The 22,399-nt window shown below is 48.9% G+C and overlaps 1 protein-coding gene across 1 annotated transcript in view; it reads left to right on the top strand.

Annotated features, from left to right (window-relative positions):
• The window catches only part of DNAJC17 (DnaJ heat shock protein family (Hsp40) member C17), a 38,144-nt gene that overhangs the window by 1,248 nt on the left and 14,497 nt on the right, over positions 1–22,399 (top strand). The gene's annotated exons all lie outside the window — the stretch shown is intronic.

Raw genomic sequence — 22,399 nt, 5'->3', positions numbered from 1 at the left:
ACCTGCTCCACCTCTTATAATTCTTAATATTTCAGTATTAGTTGTGCCTAACACCTGTGTAATGCTTACTGTATGCCAGACAGTATTCCAAGTACTCTATATTTGTAAGTTGTATAACTAGTACTTTATTAATAGTGAGAAAATATTTGGGACATTTCACACAAGACCCAGCCAGTGTGAAATCTGGAGTTTGGAACCCTGAAGTTGAGAACTCTTGAGGAAGACAACTGGGAACCGTTGAAGTGTATTATAGTATTAATCAGAGTGGTCACATAATAGGATTTTCGGTAAAATGTTCAACATCGGTGTGCGGAATGGCCCTGGAGGGCAGTGGTGGGTGGCTGTTGTCCAGGCAACAGACTAAGCTGGGCACTGGTTGCTGAGAGTTCTCACTCAGGTGAGATAAGAATATGAGAGAAGGCTCTGCATGAAGGGTGACAGCCACTGCTGCCTTTTAGTAGGGGAGGCAATTTCCATGCACAACTAATTCAAGGGGCACGTGGTGCATTCCACAAGACAGATAAAGCAAAATGCTATGCATGTTCAGAGTAGGCCAGGATTGCTTCTGGATTGGGAGAAGAGGTGGGAAAGTAGGGAAGGCATTTGAGGCTTTGAAAAGGGGGCAGGATTTGGACAGGTGGAGGTGGAAGACTGGCATTCCAATAAAGGAGACAGTGTGTATAGTCCACTTTGTCTAGAGCACAAGCTAGGAAGTCATAGAAGGTAGGCCTTGAAACGTGGTGGCATCCCCATGGAGGCCCAGCCTGTGGCCCTGTTTCTTAGTAACCAGTTCTCCTTTCCGGCACTTATTTCAGTTGGCAACCATTTGTTCATCTGTGTGATTCTTCGTCTCGTGCATACTCCCCTCTGTGCTCCGGTCTGGTAGATGATGACTAATACATAGTAGGCTCTCGGGAACTATTTGTTTAGTGAATGATGTAGCAGCTACAGAGATCACTGCAGCAGCTTGACTTGAGAATCAGGAGACTGGGGGCGGTCACTGTCTCTCTCAGGTCCTGACTTTCCCCAAATGGAAAATGAAGGAGTAAGGCGAACTGTGGTTTTAGGGATCCAATGGCCAATGGCCTTTTTAAAAAATGAATTAAGAATGCTTTTCAGGTTTTCCAAGATTGTAAAAACAAACACAACTCAATAACAAAAAAAAAATTCAAAAAGTTTAAAAAGATTTATTTATTTATTTGAAAGGTAGAGTGACAGGGTGAGTGTGACAGCAAGAGACAGAGAAATCTTCCATCCACTGGTTCACTCTCCAGATGCCTGCAATAGCCGGTGATGGGCCAGGCCAAAGCCAGGAACCAGAAACTCCATCCGGGTCTCCCACATGGTGGCAGGGACTCAAGTACTTGGGCTGTCATCTGCTACTTCCCAGGCACATTAGCAGGGAGCTGGATCAGAAGTGGAGCAACTGGCACTCAAATTGGCACCTCTGATAAGGCATGTGGATGTTGCAAGAGGTGGCTTAATGGGGCTGCCACTGTGGTACAGCGGGTTAAAAGCCTGGCCTACAGCGCCGGCATCCCACATGGGCACCAGTTTGAGTCCCAGCTGCTCCACTTCCAATCCAGCTCTATGCTATGGGCTGGGAAAGCAGTAGAAGATGGCCCAAGTCCTTGGGCCCCTGCACCTGCTTGGGAAATCTGGAAGAAGCTCCTGACTCCTGGCTTCAGATCCGCCCAGCTTCTATTATTGCAGCCACTTGGGGAGTGAACCAGCAGATAGAAGATTCTCATTCTCTCTCTCTCTCTCTCTCTCTTTCTCCCTCTCTCTGTAACTCTTTCATTTAAAATAAATCTTTTTTTTTTTTAATTTTTTAAAAAAGGGGTGGCTTAATATGCTGGGCCATGATGCCTGCCCCAAATGTACCACATTTTTTTTATTCGTTCATCTGTTGATGGACATTTAGGTTGTTTCCACCTTTTGGCTGATGTGAGTAATGCTAGTATGAACGTGGGTGTACGGATCTGTTTTACTTTCCACTTTAAATTCTTTGGGGTGTATCCAGAAGTGGAAGTGCTGAGTCACGTGGTAATTCTGTGATTAACGTTTTGAGGAACTGCCTTACATTCAGCCTTCCCACCAACAGTGCATATGAGCTTCTATTTTTTTGTATCCTCAGCAACATTTCTTTCCTTTTTTATAAAAAAGATTTATTTATTTATTTGAAAATCAGAATTAGAGAGATCTTCTATCCCCTGGTTCACTTCCCAGATGACTGCATTTTTTTTTATGTTTATGTATTTTCATTGTATTTGAAAAACAAAGAGAGATCTTCCCTCTGCCGGTTCACTTCCCAAATGCCCACAACATCCCGGGCTGTGCCAGGCAGAAGCCAGGAGCCTAGAATTACATCCAGTTCTCAAATGTGGGTGCAGGGACCCAAGTACTTGAGCCAGCATCTGCTGCCTTCCAGGGTGCAGTAGCAGGAAGCTGGATCAGAGGCAGAGGAATCAGGACTTGAACCAGGCACTTCAGTGTAGGATATGTGTGTCTAAAGTAGTGACTTAACCCCTGTGCCAGACACCCACCCAATGCCTGGTCCTTCATAGATGGTCAGTAAATCCTTGCTGGGTGACTGACTGAATAAGGATTATTGTTTTGTTGTTGTGGATGTTGCCCTACAACCACCATATATTATAGAGCTGACCCCTGATCCTGGTGATGGGCTTATCAGTAGGATTTCTGGTAGTGAACACCGGCACCAGGGCCTCCAAACTTTTTGCATTGGCAGTGGCGGGGGTGGGGTGGGGTGTTCAGCTTCCAGCAGGTCCTCATCATACTGGATGAAGATGTCTTTGATCTCCACATATTTCTTTCCTTTTTTTTTTTTTTTGTTTTTTTTTTTTTTGACAGGCAGAGTGGACAGTGAGAGAGAGAAAGCTCTCCCTTTTGCCGTTGGTTCACCCTCCAATGGCTGCCGCGGCTGGTGCACCGCGCTGATCCGAAGGCAGGAGCCAGGTACTTCTCCTGGTCTCCCATGGGGTGCAGGGCCCAAGGACTTGTTCCATCCTCCACTGCACTCCCTGGCCACAGCAGAGAGCTGGCCTGGAAGAGGGGCAACCGGGACAGAATCCGGCGCCCTGACCAGGATTAGAATTAGAACCTGGTGTGCTGGCACCGCAGGCGGAGGATTAGCCTATTGAGCCGCGGTGCCGGCCCGATCTCCAAATATTTCTGGTAACAGGCTGCAGGGGTTTGGAGATGGACTGGTGGTAGCATGAATCTGAGCCACATGACTACCACCCTTCACCCTTCACTTGGACATGGATGTCCACGCCAGCAAATTGTTCCGTGCCCAGAAGCAGAGCAGGCTGCAGTAGCTTGTACTGTGCCATGCGCGTGGCTCAATCATCTTCAGGGGCTTCCTGTTCACCTTGATGAGGCCGTTGTCCCATATGCAGCACGTCCGAAGTCCTGAAAGGACTGTAGCGGGCGCTTGGATGGCATGGCTCCGGCCGCACTGCAGAGACCCTTGCAGCGAGACCCCACAACCTGAAAAGGAAACTTGGGGCCATCCAAACTGCGCAATCTGCACAGGTGCTATGTTTTTGTTTTTGCTTTTTGTGATTATTGTTTTCTTTTTTTTTTAAAGATTTATTTATTTATTTGAAAGTCAGAGTTGCACTGAGAGAGAAGGAGAGTCAGAGAGAAAGAGAAAAATCTTCCTTCTGCTGGTTCACTCCCCACTTGTCCGCAATGGACGGGGCTGTGCCAATCCAAAGCCAGGAGCCTGGAGCTTACTCCAGGTCTCCCATGTGGGTGCAGGGACCCAAGGACTTGGGCCATCTTCTACTGCTTTCCCAGGCCATAGCAGAGAGGTGGACTGGAAATCGAGCAGCTGGGATTCGACCCACTGCCCACATGGGATGCCAGCACTGCAGGTGGAGGCTTTACCTGCTATCCCATAGCACCAGCCCTAGTTATTGTTTTCTTAGGAGTATTATTTTATGACTAAATGGAATTACTAGACCAAAAACAATTATTTTTACAACATTTTGATTCATAATGAAAATGAGTTTTATTTATTTAAAAGACATAATAATTTTTATTTTATTTAAAATTTATTTAATTTATTTTTTTACCTAGAAACCTTTTATTTAAAGTATACAAACTTCATGCATTTCATACATACAAATTTAGGAACATAGTGATTCTTCCCACCCTTCCCTCCCTCTTGCAAGAGGCATAGAAATTTTGGGGCGGTTGTACTTTGACTTCCACCAGGTGGGTAGGAGAGCGCTGGCCTCCCTGCCCGCAGTCCTGTCTCAAAAGCAGGGTGCTAAGTGTGCAGTGCTGTACCCAGAGCAGGAAATGCTGAACCTTTATGAAACCAACCTGGATACAGTTCTCCCTGGTTCTTTTTTGTTTCCTTTCCCTTTCTCCATGTGTTTGTCCACAAACAACATTTTTTTTCTATTTTTAAAGATTTACTTATTTATTTGAAAGTCAGAGTTACACAGAGAGAGAAGGAGAGACAGAGAGAGATCTTTCATCTACTGGTTTACTCCCCGCTTGGCTGCAATGGACGGAGCTGTGCCAGTCCAAAGCCAGGAGCCTGGAGCTTACTCTGGGTCTTGCCGTGTGGCTGCAGGGTCATCTTTGGCTGCTTTCCCAGGCCACAGCAGAGAGCTGGATTGGAAGTGGAGCAGTTGAGACTCGAACCAGTGCCCACATGGGATGTTGACACTGCAGGCGGTAGCTTTACCCACTACTCTACAGTGTCGGCCCCTTGATGTATCTGTTTATTTAAAAAGCAGAATGACAGAGATACAGAGACAAATCTTTCATCTGCTGGTTCACTCCCCAAATGTGTGCAATGGCTGGGGCTGGCCAGCCTGAAGTCAGGAGTCTAAAACTCCATCCAGGTCTCCTGTGGGTGTCAGGGGCTGGAGTTCTTGGGCCATCATCTGCTGCTTTCTCAGGCCCATTAGCAGGAAGCTGGATTGCAAGTGGAGCAGCTGGGATTCAGCCAGCACTCCCCAGACCTATCATTTTGAAATGCACAGGCTAACATTGGTAATTCTCCTAGAAGTTCACATTTTCCAGTCAGCTAATGATTTCTTAGAAAGACTCTTAGTGTAGAAGATAACAGTTTTTATAACGACTCTTGGCAAGTAAGGCCAAGAACTCTTGCTTGGTGAGCATCTGTCATGTTGAGAATGGGTGGAAATCCTAACTGGAACATTGAGCAATGTTGGGGATTGTAAATGTGCCTTTATAAGCACCTTTGTACTTATTAGCAGTTATAATTAAGAAAGTGGACCTTGGAGTCAGATTGCCTGAATACTGACTGACGACTTACCTAGTCTGTGACCCTGACAAATAATTAACCTCTCTGCCCAAATGGGAATGACGATAGCATCGTTGTGAGGCTTGGTCCACCTAAGGCACTTAGCACAGTGCCTGGCACAGTGGGAGTGCTCACTTTCCTAGGTAACTCTTGCTGTTGTCATTGTGGTTCTGTCTCCTTCACACCTCACACGAGCCACCCCAGCAGTGTCCAACATTGCCCTCCATCCCTTCCCCCTTTTACTCATTCCGGTCCTGGCAGGTAAGTGCAGATTCACCTAACAGCACCCCGGTGATTTTCACTGGGGCGGTGGTCAGGGAAGCGGGAAGGGAATCATAAACAAAATGAGGCTCACAGAGTTCACTGTTTAGTTCCCTAAGTTAATGGAGCCTGGCGTTGTGGACAAGGTATACCACATGGCTGTGGTTGAGATGTTCCAGCTGAGTAAGCCATCACTCCTGCTTTCTGACAGCTCACATAGTGTAGTGAACAACGGGCCCTGAGGTAGAATGAAAGTGATTCTATAAAGGTATTCAAGGAGGGCCGGCGCCGCAGCTCACTAGGCTAATCCTCCGCCTTGCGGCACCAGCACACGGGGTGCTAGTCCCGGTCGGGGCGCCGGATTCTGTCCCGGTTGCCCCTCTTCCAGGCCAGCTCTCTGCTGTGGCCCGGGAAGGCAGTGGAGGGTGGCCCTAGTGCTTGGGCCCTGCACCCCATGGGAGACCAGGAGAAGCACCTGGCTCCCAGCTTCAGATCAGCGTGGTGCACCGGCCGCAGCGCGCTGACCGCGGCGGCCATTGGAGGGTGAACCAACGGCAAAGGAAGACCTTTCTCTCTGTCTCTCTCTCACTATCCACTCTGCCTGTCCAAAAAAAAAAAAAAAAAAAAAGTATTCAAGGAAAATACTGTAGGAATAAAGAGGAAGACATTCGTATGGTTGGCAGGATCAGGGCAGACTTTGGGAAGAGCTGTTTCTGTGCATACCTTGAGGGGCAAAAAGAATGTATCACAGCAGAGTTGGAAAGGATCTTCATGGTCTTTGACTCTCTTCATTTTTATTTAAAAATTTTAAAGGATTTATTTATTTATTTATTTGAAAGGCAGAGTTACAGAGAGGCAGAGGGAGGCAGAGAGAGATCTTCATCTGCTGGTTCACTCCCCAGATTGCTGCAATAGCTGGAGCTGGGCTGATCTGAAGCCAGGAACCAGGAGCTTCTTCTCGGTCTCCCATGTGGGTGCAGGGGTCTAAGGACTTTGGGCCATTCTCTGCTGCTTTCCCAGGCACATTAGCAGGGAGCTGGATTAGAAGTGGAGCAGCTGGGACTTGAACTGACACTCATATGGGATACTAGCACTGCAGAGGGTGGCTTTACCCACTATGCCACAGCACCAGCCCCTGTTTAAAACTTTTTAAAAAATCTATTTTCGGGGCCTGCATTGTGGTATAGTGGGTTGAGCCACTGTTTGCGACACCACACTGGCATCCTATATCAGAGTGCTTATTCGAATCTTGGTTATTCTGATTCTGAACCAGCTCCCTGCTAATGTGCCTGGGAAAGCAGTGGAAGTTTGCCCAAGTGCCTGGGCCCCTGCCACTCATGTGAGAGACCCAGATAGAGTTCCAGGCTACTGGCTTCGGCCTGGCCCAACTCTGACCATTACAGCCATTTGGGGAGTGAGCCAGCAAATGGAATATCCCTCTCTATCTCTACCTCTCAATCATTCTGCTTTTCAAATAAATAAATCTTTTTTTTTTTTTTTTAATTTGACAGGCAGAGTTAGACAGTGAGAGAGAGAGACAGAGAGAAAGGTCTTCCTTCTGCTGCTTCACCCCCCAAAATGGCCACTACGGCCAGCGTGCTGCGTTGATCTGAAGCCAGGAGCCAGGTGCTTCCCCCTGGTCTCCTCCATGCGGGTGCAGGGGCCCAAGCACTGCCTACCCAGGCCACAGCAGAGAGCTGGACTGGAAGAAGAGCAACCAGGACTAGAACCCACCGCCCAAATGGGATGCCGGCGCCGCAGGCAGAGGATTAACCAAGTGAGCCACGGCGCCGGCCCTCAAATAAATAAATCTTTAAAAATAAATTTATTTTCGAGGCCAGCACTGTGGCGCAGCAGGTTAAAGCTACTGCCTGCAGTGCCAGCATCCCATATAGGTGCCAGTTCGAGGTCCGGCTGCACCTCTTCTCATCCAGCTCTATGCTATGGCCTGGGAAAGCAGTAGAAAATGGCCCAAGTCCTTGGGTCCCTGCACATGCTTGGGAGGTCCAGAAGAAGCTCTTGGCTTTGGATCAGCTCAGCTCTGGCCATTGTGGCCATCTGGGGAGTGAACCAGTGGATGGGAGACCTCTCTTTCTCTCTCTCTCTCTCTCTGCCTCTCTGTGACTCTATCTTTCAAATAAATAAATAAATTTATTTTCATCTGCTTGAAAGGCAGCGTGATAGAGCAGCAGAGAGCCAGAGGACCAGACAGAGACATGTTTTATCTACTGATTCAGTTCCCGGTTGCCTGTAACAGCCAGGACTGGGTCAGGCCAAAGCTGTGAGCTCAGAACTCCAACAGAGTCCCACCCAAGTACTTGAGCCATCATCTGCTGTCTCCCAGAATATGTGTCAGCCAACAGCTGAGACTCCAACCAGGTGCTCTGCTATGGTGTGCAGGCATCCCAGGTGGTACACCAAACACCCATCTCTGTCTTCTTTTTACAGATAGGAGGATGGAAGTCCAGAGAGGTTGTAAAACCTGTCTTAAGACCATCCAGGAAGTGAATGTTGGGCCCAGAGCAGAGCCCTAGTTTTACATTCTTTCCAATGCTAAGCAGCCTTTCTCTTCTGTCTGTAGAACCTTACCTTCCATTGGAAGCCCTTTGAAGGACATGCAGCTCATTCTGTCTTGGCAGACATTACTTGATGAGTCCAGGTGCTTGAAAATGCATTTTGAGGCCGGTGCCACAGTTCACTAGGCTAATCCTCTGCCTGTGGCGCTGGTACCCTGGGTTCTAGTCCCGGTTGGGACGCTGGGTTCTGTCCCGGTTGCTCCTCTTCCAGTTCAGCTCTCTGCTGTGGCCTGGGAAGGCAGTGGAGAGGGCCCAAGTGTTTGGGCCCTGCACCCCATGGGAGACCAGGAGGAAGCACCTGGCCCCTGGCTTCAGATTGGTGCAGTGTGCCGGCCGTGGCGGCCATTTGGGGAGTGAACCAATGGAAGGAAGACCTTTCTCTCTGTCTCTCTCTCTCTCACTGTCTAACTCTGCCTGTCAAAAAAAAAATGCATTTTCACTCACTCTTTTTCTTTTTTAAAAAGATTTTATTTTTATTTATTTGAAAGACAGTTACAGAGAGAGAGGTAGAGACAGAGAGAGAGGTCTTCCATCCGCTGGTTCATTCCCCAGATGGCCACAACGACCACAGCTGGGCAATCCAAAGCCAGGAGCTTCTTCTGGGTCTCCCACGTGGGTGCAGGGGTCCAAGGACATGGGCCATGTTCTACTGTTTTCCCAGGCCATAGCAGAGAGCTGGATCGGAACAGGAGCAGCCGGGACTAGAACCAGCGCCCATATGGGATGCCGGCGCCGCAGGGCTTTAATCTGTTGTGCCATAGTGCCAGCCCCATTGACCCACTCTTTCAAAGCTTAAATTTTGAGTCTATTAATCAGGGAGACAACCAGGCCTAAAAACTTAATACTGACGTTTTTAGGGAGGGAGTTATCTTATATCACATAAGTTCCTTTATCTGAGTGCTTGCTAATACATTTATTTAAACTACATATTCCTCATATGCCTTAGAATGTGACGACGCATCGACATTGTTTCTTACAAATGTAAGAAGAATCGATTTTGTAGACAGAAAAGGCTTGGAGGAGCAGCGTGAGCAGGCGGGAAGTAAAAACTGTCTGCTGTGACAGGGAGTGGGGCATTACCCAAGGCCTGCTGGGGTATGAAGAGATGGAGCTGACAAATGTGGTGGGTTTGGGTTCTAGGCTGTGGGTAGTTAGGCCTGACCCGAGGCTTCTGGGGCTGTTTCTGCATTTGAGGGGTGCCAGATACAGTCTCCAGTCTCCAAATGGAGGCTTTCCTAAAGCGTCTTATCTCCAAACTAGGCGCTGAAGCACGCAGCCTGGCTTCCCACAAAAATAATCATCCCTTCGCCAAGGCCCTACCAGCACTGGGCGGATCTAGGAGCCAGCCTATAAGTCTTCTGGGTATCTTTCTGATGGTTAACTCTCTCCTAGCTGAAGCTGTCTGGCTGGGGCTCTGGAGTTTTGAAGTTACCTGGTTCCCTGCTAAGTCAAAGGAGTGATTCATGTGTGCCTGTAAGCTGTAAGCTATTCATTAGCATTCAACATAATACCTCACATTTATGTGACACCAAAGTGCTTTCACACAAATTATCTCATTTGATGTGATCTTCAAAACAAGCCTGTGAGGTAGACAGGGACTATTAGCTCCAATTTATAGATGAGAAAGCTAAGGCTCAAAGAGTTTAATTGATTTGCCCAGCATAAGGTGGCTTGTAAACGCAGAGCCCCTGCCCGAACCTGAATCTTCTGTTCTTTCGGGGCTGTTTCCCTGAGCCCATACTTCAGGAGCTCGTAAGACAACAAGCGATGATCTGTGGGCCTTGAGAGCCGCAGGACTCTGTCTGTGACACACCGAGAGTGTGTAGTTACCTGGGAGTGTAGTTACCCAGCTGGGGTGAATGCCAAACTGGACAGCTTGAGAAAATGTGTTGAAATTTATGGTAAAACTGCTCAGCACAGGGGCCAGTGTTGTGGTGTAACAGCTAGAAGCCGCCCACGTCACCCGCATCCCATATGGTTTCCTGGCTGCTCCACTTCCACTCCAGCTCCCGGCTAACGGCCTGGGAAAGAGCAGTGGAAGGTGGCCCCTGCACCCACGTCGGAGACCCGGAAGAAGCTCCTGGCTCCTGGCTTCTGCCTGGCCCAGCCCTAGCTGTTGCGGCCTTTTGGGGTACAGAAGATCTCTCTCTCTCTCCTCTCTCTTTCTCTCTGTTTCCGTAACTCTGAGTTTCAAATAAGTATATAAATCTTAAAAACAACAACAACAATAAAAAACCTACCTGGTACAGTTCCATTCCAGCTAAGGTATTCAAAGCATTTTCTATTTGCATGATCACTTTTCTTATTTTTGCTGTTACCAATTTTTGTTATTTTCTTCAAATCAACTCCTTTCTTTTTTACTGGCATAAATTTGTCTATAAAGAAAACCAATACGTGAAGGGGGAAAAAGAAAGAAATGAATGAGATGCAGGAAGTGTCAGGCTCCTACCCCACTAGGGGAGAGCAGAGACTGGGCAGAGAGAGTATCTCCGGGGCAGACCCAGCTGTCTAGGGGTTGAGTGACAGCAGACAGCAGGGAGAGGTGAGAGGCAGCCGGACCAGGTGTCTGGCAGCTCAGGAACAGGGGTGTGTGTCCAGGGGAATGTGCAGAATCTACAATCTGAGAGAAGAAAGTAGGAAAGGAGAGAGCTGAGAGAGCTGGCGCTGTGAGGTGTGGTTCCTCCGGGATCAGTTCAGGGCCGCCAGCAGGCCCCCGTTTGGGGAGTACTGGGCTGAGGGGGTGTGCTGGGGGGGGGGGTGGTGACTTGGGAGCAAGCCAGTTTCTGCAATGCCCAGGCATTTGGGGATTTCTTTGTGGTGCTCTCTCAGTGTGGGCCGTCGGCTACAAGGAACAAAAGTGACTTCTCTTCCAGGCAGCGGGAATGCCTAGGTCAGTGTCTAGAGCTCTGCGGTTTGTATCCTGCCTGTGACATCAGGCAGTCCCGTAACCTGGTGTTCCCCCTGGTGAGGGGATGAGGAAATGTGGGCCTCCCTGGCTGGAGCAGCAATGACTGCCCAAGTCCCATTACTGGAACTGGGGCCTGGGAATGGGTCTGCAGCTGATTCACCCTGAGGTTTGTTCATTCAGTACCTGTTGTCATGCAGAGCTGCCTCCTGGGTGTCCTCCTTATCTGAGACCAACCTACTGGCCTGGCTTTGGAGAACCAGGCCTAATTACTGGTATCACTTACTTCCCCGGCTCCAAGTTCTATTATAAGAAAGGATGACAGCCTTTTAAAAAATAATGATCTCTTCTTTGTAGGGCACCTTTCTTTTAAGTTAATGATGGCTGTTTTCTATTTATTGGACCCCTCAGTGCCTTGCCTTTTTGAGTGAGTCAGGATCCTTGGAGCCTCTGCTGTGTCCGGGGCAAAGCCCAGTGGAGGCGGCTGGAGACGCAGCTCCGAGGCCCCTGCTGCGGGCACAGGTTGCCAAGTGGTGGAACCAGTTATGGAGTTTCCGGGGAAGGGCCTGGTGGCTGCCAGTGGGTTACTCCTTCCTCCTCAAGATGCGGGCTGTGGGGGGATAGCGTTCCGTTCCCACCATGGTTGTCCTGACAGTCTGCTTTAGTAAATTCTTCCCTTTTCCAGTCCAATTTTTCTGGACGTGTTAGCAGGTAAAGGGGAAGTTGGGCGACAGTGGCAAGGTCTCCAAGGGTCAGGACAGCACCCACTTCCTTTTACTCCCCAGTGCGCCTGAAGTAATTGACATACTTGAGCCTCTTCTCATCGTGTTTGTTGGCACCTTTCATTCCACAGATGTTTACCATGTGCCCACTAAGTGCCACATGCTGTTCCATGTACTGTTCTGGGCCCTTAAGAGCAGCAGGACTCCCTGCCCCCTAAGCACATTCACTGGAAGGGAAACCCCCATAGCTTCCTGCACCTGTGTGCTCTCATGTGCGCTACATTATAACCAGCTTCTGTGGTTTTCCAGACCTTGCCAGGAAAGAAACGGAGGTAAGAAGCGTTCTTAGGGAAATGCCAGCATCTGGCACAAGGGAAGTGATGACAAAGCTAAAAAGTAGAGTGTAAGATCATCACCCAGGCAAGCCTCGGGAAAGCCCAATTCTCTACTGTCGGTAGCACGTGGATGTGCTGTTCTGTTCAGTAGTTCGTGTTTGGATCATAATCCTGAGGCCTTAAGATTGAATAACGTCACCTGGTACCCCAGGATAAGAAAAGGGAGGGTGGGCAGTGAGATGGTAGAAAGGTGGCAGGAGAAAGACCAAGCTCATGCCGGTGGAGTCTACAGTCATCTGAGATCTTTGTCGTTGCAGCCTGGGCCTTAGAGACAGCCTGGTCCTCTGAAAACCATGGTGTGGTCTGGGGTCTTTGGGTGGAAGCCTCTGAACCGTCACACCGTTCCTCCTCTTTGTGAAATGTCAGGAAGGCAGTTGTTGCCCAGTGCCGGAGGTCAGGGGATTTAGGGGACGCTGGTAGGAAAAGAAGGAAAGCTGCACCGTCTAGGAGCCTTTGGCAGTTTTCCGTGGCTGCTTGAACTCTGACTAAGTGACTGCAGATTTGCAGGCATAGTTTCACAGAGGAGCTTCCAGCCTGGAATTCCTGAGTTCTCACAGTCCTGTCTGCATCCTGCAACAACACATGGGTGTTCCCTTTATTTGTTCTGCTGAAAGTCTCCTGCTTCCCAGCTTTTCTTTTTTTCAATGTTACATTAACCTTTCAGACTTTTTTTTTTTTTTTTAAGATTTATTTATCTATTTGAGAAGCAGAGCGGCAGACAGAGAGAGGGAGAGACAGAGAGAGAGAGGTCTTCTGTCCATTGGTTCACTCCCCAAATGGCTGCAACAGCTGGGGCTGGGCTGATCTGAAGCCAGGAGCCAGGAGCTTCTTTTAGGTCTCCCACATGGGTGCAGGGGTCCAAGCACTTGGCCATCTTCCACTGCTTTCTCAGGCCATTAGCAGGGAGCGGGATTGAAAGTGGAGCAGCCGGGACTTGAACCGGTGCCCATGTGGGATGCCGGTGCCTTAGGTAGAGGCTTAACCTACTTAACCACAGCACCAAACCCTTCCCCAACTTTCCATAGTTAAGAACAATGCTGTTTGTGCCGGTGTTGTACAGCAGGTTGAGCTGCCCTTTGTGGTGTCCACATCCCGCATGAGAGTGCCAGTTTGAGTGCTAGCTGCACTTCCAGTCCACTTCCCTGCTAATGCACCTGGGAAGGAAGTGGGAAATGGCCAATACATGGTCCCTGCCACCCCTGTGGGAGACTGGGATAGAGTTCCTGGCTCCTGGTTTCAGCCTGGCCTAGCCTTGGCAGTTGCCATTGAGGGGTGAGCCAGTGGAAGGAAGAGCTCTCTCTCTTGCGTGCGCACGCGCGCTCTCTCTTTCTGTCTCTCTCCATCACCATGTCATCAAATAAATACATATTTAAAAAGAAAAATATTGTTGCACCTATTGACCCTGTATCCAGCCTCTTTTGGCTCATAAGGTAAGATTATTTGATAATAAACAATATCGATACTGGAAGCTTTATCAAAGGCTTGCTTTAGGAGAGTTGTATTTACATGATGAGAAGTTCATCAGGCAGCAGTCACTCCAGGAGGACTAGACAAAGCTGGGGATCTAGTTTATAACATAAAGCACCAAACTCCAGGCCAGCTCTTTAAATGAAAGTCAAAACTGGCCAGGCCTTCCAGGCTAAAACTGAGGAATGGGCCCTGCCCAGGGCGGGCTTAGCAGCTAAATATAGTGATAACTAGTTCATCAGGACAGACACACTTGACCAGCATTCTTAGGTCATGGGGTTCCAGTTCACAGTCACACTGGAGGATCTCAGGCTACCTTACTCTTTGAACGAGAGTGTTTTAGAGAGCTGGGAGCTAACCAAGGATTGAATTGTAGGACTCATCTCCACCGCCTCCCCACCCCAGTGGGCCTGAAACCAGCCCTGTCCACCTAGAGAATCCAAATTGGATTGACTTGCTCCAGCTCTGTTCCCATCAGATGAGCATCCCCCGGGCTGGCGTGGCTGTTCAGACCCCTTCCAGGAGCTGGGGTGGCAGGGGAGAGGACTAGAGCTTGTCCCAGCTGCCTTGTTTTTGGCAGGTGTGTTATTTCCTATAACACTTCTAGCAGCCCAGATGTAGTGCTTACTCTTCCAACTTTGTAGTTGAAGGATCTAAGGCTGAGTGAAACACAGTAATTTGCCTAAGCTCATGCTATGAGTATGTGGAAGATTCTGAATTTGAAAATATATTCCTAAGACTCTAGAACCTTCATTCTTTCCATGAACTATACTGCCTCCTAGCTCAGAATAGTAGAAAGGAGTTATACAAACTGTTCCTTACCAGTTTTTTGTTTTTTACTTGAAAAGTAATAGAAACTTATTGTAAAAAATAAATATCACCTGGAAGCCTCTCCGTCTGCACTGCCCCTGTGTCTTCCTCTGGTGAGAAGAGAACGTGTAGCTGCATTGGCCATCTCTGGTGCCACCCTGGCAGAGGTGTATCCCTGGGTGACAGCCTGCTGGACTCCCCATCTGGCCTCTGATGGCACGTGTAGTGGCCACTGTTCTGAGTTTGGCTGAAACAGAACAGTTTCAGTCTAAAATAATGACTGTGGGTTTTTCACTGAATGGATTTTCTGTATCATAATGAACCCTTCATTATTTCATAGTCTCCTCATTTATGAAATGAAAACATCAATAACTTACGCCACATGGGGACTTTGGCTGTTATCCACTGGTTTCCCAGCAGATTATCAAGGTGCTGGAGTAGAAGTGGAGCAGCCGGGACTCGAACTGGTGCTTCGATATGGGATACTGCATGGCCAGCAGCAGCTGAACCTGTTGTGCACAACACCAGCAGATATGCAGATATTTCCCTCAGTTTTCATTTCCCCTATCTTTTAATTTTGTTTATGATTTTTTAGCCTAAAAAAGTTATCAGAGTTTTCCTAGTTGAATCTGTTCATTGTACATATGTGTGTGATTTCTTCCCTTGCTCTATGCTTAGGAATTTCTTTCCCATCCTGAAAGTAGGTTAATAAGTCTCACCATTTTTTTCTTTTAAGAGCTTATAGTTTTATTTTTTATAATTAATGTTTGAGTGCATCTGGAGTTATTTTTTTAAAAGATTTTATTTATTTATTCGAGAGGTAGAGTTACAGACAGTGAGAGGGAGAGACAGAGAGAAAGGTCTTCCATCCGCTAGTTCACTCCCTAGATGGCTGCAACGGCCGGAGCTGTGCCAATCCGAAGCCAGGAGCCAGGAGCTTCTTCTGGTCTCCCACACGGTTGCAGGGGCCCAAGGACTTGGGCCATCTCCTACTACTTTCCTAGGCCATGGCAGAGAGCTGGATTGGAAGAGGAGCAGCTGGGACTAGAACCGGTCCCCAAATGGGATGCTGGTGCTGCCGGCAGAGGATTAACCTACTGAGCCACAGCACCGGCCCCTGGAGTTATTTTAGAATATGGTTTGAGATGATGATCTTTTTCTCCACTTAGTGCAATAAATTTTGTTTTATTAATATTTTATAGACATTGCTTTCTTTTTTTAAAGATTTTATTTTATTTATTTGACAGGCAGAGTTACAGACAGTAAGAGAGAGAGAGAGGACAGAGAGAAAGGTCTTCCTTACGTTGGTTCACTCCCCAAGTGGCCGCAACAGCTGGAGCTGTGCCCATCCAAAGCCAGGAGCCAGGTCTTGCTCCCAGTCTCCCACACGAGTGCAGAGGCCCAAAGACCTGGACCATCATCCACTGCTTTCCCAGGCCACAGCAGAGAGCTGGACTGGAAGAGGAACAACTGGGATTAGAACTGGCGCCCATATGGGATCCGGCGCCACAGGCAGAGGAGTAACCTAGTGTGCCATGGTGCCAGCCCCATGCTTTCTTTTTTAAAGTACCCCCCCCCTTTTTTTAATTGTTATTTGAAAGGCAGAGTTATAGAGAGAAGGAGAGAGAGAGAAAAAGAGAGAGTTATCTTCCATCCGCTGGTTTACTCCCCAAATGGTTGAGGTGGCTGTGGCTGGGCCAGGCTGAAGCCAGGAGCCAGGAGCTTCTTCCAGGTCTCCCACGTGGGTGCAGGGGCCCAAGCACTTGGGCCATCTTCTTCTGCTTTTCCCAGGCTATTAGCAGGGAGCTGGATCGAAAGTGGAACAAGTGGGACTCGAACTGGTGGAGGCTTTATCTGTTACACCACAATGTTGGCCCCGTGTAATAAATTTTAATAGCAACTTTTACCATATACTGGGTTTTTACACTTATTAGTTTGTTTCTTGGCCAGATTCATATTCCATTAATTTTGGCTGCTGCTTTTCTTTATGATACATTTTTGTAGCAGACAGAAAATGTCAAGGTTCAAGTTCTTTGGGCTCGGGAACCCAGTAAGTTAGCCATGCTGGGTTATTGCCCTTGCATGCAGGAGGCTCTCCTCATCTGGCCCTGCTGAGAACTGACGCTGTGGTGCTTTCCCTTCTCATGGTTGCACTCTGTGTTGTGAATCACACACACCGTATGAATCACATTAACTTTCGTGCGTCTTCCACATCATTACCTGAGCTACCTTTATCATCTTTTTAAAAGAGATTATTTATTTGAAAGGCAGTTACAGAGAGAGGAGAGAAAAAAAGAGAAGAGAGAGAGAGAGAGATGCCTTTTATCTGCTGGTTCACTCCTCAAATGGCCACAATGGTCGGGGCTGGGCCAGGCTGAAGCAAGGAGCTTAATCTGGGTCTCCCACATAGGCTGCAGGAGTCTAACTTGGTCCATCTTCCGCTGCTTTCCCACGTGCATGAGCAGGGAGCTGGATGGGAAGTGGAGCAGCCAGGACTTGAACCAGTACTCATATGGGATGCCAGTGTTGCAGGCAGTAGGTTAACCTGACCTGCCACAGCTCTGGCTCCCTTTATCATTTTTAGTCCTTGTTTGCTTCTCCTCTTGACCCAGATTGCAATACTTTGCCTGTTATGTATACTCTCATTGCTTAGCAGTTCTTTAGCCAATGACCGTGCAATAAAATCTGTTTTTTTGAATATTTCTTTTCTTACATTTTTTGGTTGAAGTTTTCTAATGAATGGAAAACATCCTTTGACAAAAAAGTAATTTTTTTTTGAAGAGCAGAGTGACAGAGAGTGGGGGAGAGAGAGAGAGAGGGATCTCTTGTTTGCTGGTTCTCTCCCCAAATGCCTGCAACGTCCATGGTGGGGCAGGTGGAAGCCAGAAACATGCTCTCTGATCCAGGTCACCCTCACGGGTGACTAAGTCCCGGGAACTGGGGCCATCATCTCTTGCTCTCCCATGCACATTAGCAAGAGGCTGATCGGAAGCAGGGTGGTGTCAGGTGTGAGCGTCTCGAGCCGTGTCTTAACCTACTGCGCTACAATGCCTGCCTCAGAAACCATTGTTTTTGTTTCTGTGTCTTATTACAAGCATGTCTCTGTCTTTTCACGTCCTTTTCTGTTCTCGGTACCTTTTCCTCATTAAAGCAAAACTTTTCTGTTTCTTCCCTAAGCTAGTCTGAGGCTTGAAGAGGGAATCTGCTCTTCTACCCCTGCCCAGGCTCTCTACTACTTGCTTTTTTTTTTTTTAAGATTTATTTTATTTTATTTTGAAAATTTATATTTATTTGACAGGCAGACTTCAAGAGCAAGAGAGATCTTCCAATAACTGGTTCACTGCCCAAATGGCAACAACAGCCAGAGCTGGGCCAGGCTGAAGCCAGGAGCCTGGAACTCAACTCCATCTTCTCCCGCGTGCGTGGCAGGGGTCACCCTCCACTGCTTCCCCAGGCGCATCAGCAGAGAGCTGGATCAGAAGTAGGGCAGCTTGGAGGTGCTGGCGCCGGGCCATAGCAGGCAAAGCCACCGCCTGCAGTGCTGGCATCCCATATGGGCACCAGTTCAAGACCCGGCTGCTTCACTTCTGATCCAGCTGTCTGCTATGGCATGGGAAAACAATAGAGGATAGCCCAAGTGCTTGGGCCCCTGAAGGCGTGTGGGAGACCCGGAAGAAGATCCTGACTCCTGGCTTCAGATCAGCCCAGCTCCAGCTGTTGCAGCCCTTTGGGGAGTGAACCAGCAGATGGAAGACCTCTCTCTCTCTCTCTCTCTCTCTCTCTCTCTCTCTCTTCTACCTCTGCTTCTCTGTGACTCTGCCTTTCAAATAAATAAATCTTAAAAAATAAAAAAGATGCAGCTCAGACATTGCTTCCTCTGGGAAGCCTTCGAGGTTAAGTTGGTTATTGCCTTCTCTGTGTTCCCTCTGTGAGCGCTCTGAAGACACATACTGAAGGCAGATGATCGTTGTTGTCCTTGGTGGCGTCTTTGCTTCGCAGTGTCCTTCCCCTTCCGTTGCAGGGAACACGCGTGACTTTCCCTGTGTCCCATTTCCAGATCAGCCCTGCATGTGCTGGGTGTCCACCTGCAGACCCGGCTGCAGGGCTCAGGTCAGGGCTGCGTTCAGGGGCTCCAGGAGAGCTCTCCTGCCCTCGACACCCCTCCTGGGAACACCAGCCTCACGCTGGCTTTCTACACTCACCTCTCTCCCTGTTAGTATCTAGCCAGTGAGACTGGTCATCTTTTCTCAGGAAATATAGGATCTTCAACTCCTTACATATTATATTATATTATATATATTATATATATATATTATATATATTATATATATTATATATATTGCCTACAATAGCCAAATCTAGTCTGAAGAACCGGAATTAGATCTTCCATGTGGGTGGCAGGAACTCAATTACTAGAGCCATCCCAGGGTCCACATTAGCAAGAAGCTGGAATCAGGAGCCAGAGGAGGGAGTGGAACCCAGGCATGAGCATCCTAACTGCTAGGCTGAATGCCTCCCTCGCACTTTTTTTTTTTTTTTTTTTTTTTTTTTGACAGGCAGAGTGGACAGTGAGAGAGAGAGAGAGAGAGAGAGAGAGAGAGAGAGAGAAAGGTCTTCCTTTGCCACTGGTTCAGCCTCCAATGGCTGGCACGGCCGGCGTACCGCGCTGATCCGATGGCAGGAGCCAGGTGCTTCTCCTGGTCTCCCATGGGAGTGCAGGGCCCAAGCACTTGGGCCATCCTCCACTGCACTCCCTGGCCACAGCAGAGAGCTGGCCTGGAAGAGGGGCAACCGGGACAGAATCCGGCGCCCCGACCGGGACTAGAACCCGGTGTGCCGGCGCCGCAGGTGGAGGATTAGCCTAGTGAGCCGCGGCGCTGGCCGCTCCCTCGCACCTTTAAAAGGTGGTTTGGAAATTGAGGCACAGGCTAAGCCTAGAGGGAATGGGGGACCAAGGAGACATCCAGGTGATTGGGGAAGACGTGTTTGGTTGTCATTATTGGAAGTGTGGGAGGCTGGACTGGTGAGGGAAGGGTGGGGGTCACTTAGGTGGAGAGAGGTGACCTGGGTGTGGTTGTTGCAGTTGCTTGAGATAAAATGGTGGTATCATTACAGACATCTGTCAAAGGAACAGATTCAGGAAAGAGAATTGATAAGGAAGCATATTAACATATGTAGATTGGCCGGTGCTGTGGCTCACTAGGCTAATCCTCTGCCTTGTGGCGCTGGCACACCGGGTTCTAGTCCCGGTTGGGGCGCCGGATTCTGTCCCGGTTGCCCCTCTTCCAGGCCAGCTCTCTGCTGTGGCCAGGGAGTGCAGTGGAGGATGGCCCAAGTGCTTGGGCCCTGCACCCCATGGGAGACCAGGATAAGTAAGTACCTGGCTCCTGGCTTCGGATTAGCGTGATGTGCCGGCCGCAGCGCGCTGGGCACGGCGGCCATTGGAGGGTGAACCAGCGGCAAAGGAAGACCTTTCTCTCTTTCTCTCTCTCACTGTCCACTCTGCCTGTCAAAAAAAAAATATATATATATATGTAGATTAATTTCCCATTATTATACATAATTGATTTTATTCAGTTTGAATAATCTTGTTCCCCTATTTAAGCAAACAAAATTTTTTTCTGATATAGAACATCCAAAATTAAGTATAACACACAAAACTTAATATCATCTCATTAGAATAAAACCCATGAAATATTTTCCAAAAAGAAAGGAAGATGAAGGGGGTCCCTCCATGCCACCTACTCCTGCTCCTTTGCTCCTGCTCTCTTACTGGTGCTCTCACTTCTCCCTTTTACTGCCCCTCTCAGATGTACAGAAAAGAACATAGGAACCAGTTTTTTAAAAAAAGATTTATTGGCCGGCGCCACGGCTCACTAGGCTAATCCTCTGCCTGCAGTGCCGGCACATCAGGTTCTAGTACCAGTCGGGGCGCCGGATTCTGTCCCGGTTGCCCCTCTTCCAGGCCAGCTCTCTGCTGTGGCCAGGGAGTGCAGTGGAGGATGGCCCAAGTGCTTGGGCCCTGCACTCCCATGGGAGACCAGGAGAAGCACCTGGCTCCTGCCATCGGATCAGCGCGGTGCGCCGGCTGCAGCGCGCTGGCCGCGGCAGCCATTGGAGGGTAAACCAACGGCAAAGGAAGACCTTTCTCTCTGTCTCTCTCACTGTCCACTCTGCCTGTCAAAAAAAAAAAAAATTTATTGGGGCCAACTCTGTGGTGCAGTAGACTAAACCTCTGGTTGTGGCACCAGCATCCCATATGGGTGCTAGTTTGTGTCCTGGCTGCTCCTCTTTCTATCCAGCTCCCTCTGGTGGCCTGGGAAAAGCAGTAGAAGATGGCCCAAGTGCCTGGGTCCCTGTACCTGTGTGGGAGACCCAGAAGAAGCTCCTGGCTTCTGACTTCAGATTGGCCAAGCTTGGGCCATTGCAGCCACTTAGGAGTGAACCAGCAGATGGAAGACCTCTCTCTCTCTGCCTCTCTATAATTCTGCCTTTCAAATAAATAAATGGAGAGAGAGAGAGAGAAGGGAAAGGGAAGAGAGGAGAGGGAAGAGGGGAGAGGAGAGAGAGATCTTCTATCTACTAGTTTACTCCCCAAATGGCAATAACAGCCAGGACTGGGCCATGCCGAAGCCAGGAGGCAGGAACTCCATCCAGTTTTCCCATATGGGTGACAGTAATGGAAGATCTCTTTCCCTCTCTCTGTAACTCTGCCTTTCAAGTAAATAAATGAATCTTAAAAAAAAAAATAAAGGGTCATAAAATATAAAAAATGTTTAAAAAAAGCTTACTTTAAAATGAGAGGGAAATGAAGCTGGGGTAATGAGAGAAAAGAGAGGGAAAGAGAAAAGATAGGGGTCTGAGGAGCAAAGACGACCTAGTAACTTCAGACGAACTAGAAAGCGGCCACCTCCCCTTCCCTTCCCATGCTTACTTTTTGACAGTGAAGCAGAGTGACTGAGAGATCACTGGGGTCGGGAAGGTGTGTGTAGGTGAGCGGACAGGAGGGTGGGAGGGCACTTTTTTTTTTTTTTTTTTTGACAGGCAGAGTGGACAGTGAGACAGGGAGAAAGGTCTTCCTTTACTATTGATTCACCCTCCAATGGCCGCTGCGGCCGGCGCACTGCGCTGATCTGAAGGCAGGAGCCAGGTGCTTCTCCTGGTCTCCCATGGGGTGCAGGGCCCAAGGACTTAGGCCATCCTCCACTGCACTCCCTGGCCACAGCAGAGAGCTGGCCTGGAAGAGGGGCAACCGGGACAGAATCTGGCGCCCCAGCTGGTACTAGAACCTGATGTGCTGGCGCCGCAGGTGGAGGATTAGCCTATTGAGCTGCGGCACCAGCCAAGGGAGGGCACATCTTTAACCTCACTGCCGGTCCTGGGAGCCTCTCTTGCTGCCTCCTGCTCAGTCAGGGAGCCAAATTGCTTGGGCTGCCCTGACAGGTGAAGGTGTGGTGCTGCTCTGGCCCAGCAGGTGGCAGCATACCTCCATGTTCCTGGCCTAGGTGGTGCCTCTGCCGGAGGAGTTTAGTCAGACACCTGCCCAGCAGGCCCTTCTCTGGTAGCCGCTGGCTGCTTGCCCCTGAAGGTCCTTTAGCACACTTGAGAGCTGAAGTATTTCTCTGAGAAGACTGGGAAGCCATTCTGCTCAGCTGTTCCTCCCAGGGGGCTTGAGCAGTAGGTAACCTACACAAAGGCTCAGGAAGCCGAGGCCAGAGTCTGGGATTTTGTACTCCGTGTTCACTTGTATCAGCTATGTAGGTCATAGGTGAAACAGCCTGGTAGCTAGGTTTTTGTTTTGTTTTAAGATTTTACTTATTTATTTGAGAGGTAGAGCTACAGATACAGAGAGGGAGAGACAAAGAGAAAAGTCTTCCATCTGCTGGTTCATTCCTCAAATGGCTACAGCACCTGGAGCCAGGAGCTTTTTCCAGGTCTCCCACGTGGGTTCAGGG

Source organism: Oryctolagus cuniculus, chromosome 12, assembly GCF_964237555.1.
Source record: "Oryctolagus cuniculus chromosome 12, mOryCun1.1, whole genome shotgun sequence".
Lineage (NCBI taxonomy): Eukaryota > Metazoa > Chordata > Mammalia > Lagomorpha > Leporidae > Oryctolagus > Oryctolagus cuniculus.
Note: the sequence above shows the minus strand (reverse complement) of the source record. Positions and strands in the feature narration are given on the sequence as shown.